The following is a 1548-nucleotide window of genomic DNA, read 5'->3' on the forward strand; positions in this document are numbered from 1 at the left end:
TATCTTTATGGCAAGTTGATGCATTCGTCTTTTGGTCTTATGATCAGCCGTTGGTTTTGTTTTACGGTTCGCATCGGCCAAAGATCTCGCTGCATTATACACGCAATAATTGATAGCCCAGAGGTCGGATTCACCGGCAAAATGTCCACGAAGCTCTTCATCCATTTCAGCCAGATCTTTAGGCTTGAGAGAAACCCTGGTGTTGATGTTTCTCCGGGTTGTAAAGCATCGCTCTTCATCTATTGGATGCCTGCCCGCGGTTGGTCTTAGTGTCGCCTCTCTTTCTTTGTCGCCGGCTTGTTCTAGCCGTGGTAGAGTAGGCGTTGCGCTTACATAGCCCCTTTTACGGAGTAATTCAGCATGGTTTCGCAGACGTTGCTGCGAAAAGTGCGATAGCTCCGGGTGTTTCTCGCACCACAGAGCATGCAGCCGTGCCATGTAACCCCGTTCACAGGCCACACTCGCATCGTAGCAGTCTAGCAAGTCGTGATTCAGTTGCTCCGTCCACCCAAACGTCACGAGATCCCGCCGATCCTTCGCATTGAATCCATTTTCATTGGCTCACACAGCTCTAGATTGGTCGGAACTGTTGGCTGACCCATTGTCGGGAGCCCTGCGCGTTCTGTTGTTTTGAACCGCACTTACTACAACTACGTTTGGTGTTGTCATTGGTGTTCCCACGAGAAGCTAGGGAAAGGGGTTCGTCCATCCTTGTAGAGCCCCGCATGCAAGGATAAGGCTGCGTACTCTGAGAGGTCGCCCGGTATCCCAGAGTCACCGTTCTAGACACCTCACCCAAGTGCCATTCAGCTTTCGGCACGTTCGGTGACTTTGTCATAGGCCATTATGTATGTATATATAATTCATGTTAATATTATAATTATAAAATTTTATATTCATATTAATGACTGGTCGACTATCTTTTCATAGAAATAGTTCAACTTTTAACTAAAACAATTAGTTTTATGCAAAAAAAAGTAAATTTGGAATAAAAGACATAAATTAAAAAAAATGGTTTAAATTATTTAACAATCAGTTAAATTTTTATCCAAAAGGCTGAATTATAAACTAAAAAAGGCATTTTTAATCAAAGACATTAACTTTGCACAAAAGAAATTTATTTCCCACCAAGACTTATTATTTTTACAAAAAAATGATATTTAAACATTGTTAAATTTTCTAAAGGAAATTATTTCAGACTGAAATATTTCATAGTTTAAAATAAAATTTTGAAAGTTCTAACTTTTATTGATTCCATTTTCAAAACTCTAATCTACAAACATTTCAATATTTAACGTTTTGAAATTTTTCTGTTTTCTAAATTTCAAGAGATTTAAAATATTTTTTAAGGATTTTAAATATTTGAGGATGTTTTAAAAGTTGTCAAGGAATTTTCATCTTATTTTCATAATTTTAAGGAATTTCAAAGAATTTTAAAGAAGTACTTTAAGGGCATGTGACACAGCTAAATACCTACATTACCGACCTCACTTTTTCGGTTCACTGAATGTTTTTTTGAACCTAAGAACTTTTTTTGTAAATAAAATA

The 1548-nt window shown here is 37.6% G+C and overlaps 2 protein-coding genes across 9 annotated transcripts in view; both read right to left on the reverse strand.

Annotated features, from left to right (window-relative positions):
• Nucleotides 1-1548, reverse strand: part of LOC117172978 — a 283642-nt gene that overhangs the window by 206019 nt on the left and 76075 nt on the right. The gene's annotated exons all lie outside the window — the stretch shown is intronic.
• Nucleotides 1-1548, reverse strand: part of LOC117172981 — a 65181-nt gene that overhangs the window by 20809 nt on the left and 42824 nt on the right. The window lies entirely within an intron of this gene.

Source organism: Belonocnema kinseyi, chromosome 5 (assembly GCF_010883055.1).
Source record: "Belonocnema kinseyi isolate 2016_QV_RU_SX_M_011 chromosome 5, B_treatae_v1, whole genome shotgun sequence".
NCBI classification, from domain to species: Eukaryota; Metazoa; Arthropoda; class Insecta; order Hymenoptera; family Cynipidae; genus Belonocnema; species Belonocnema kinseyi.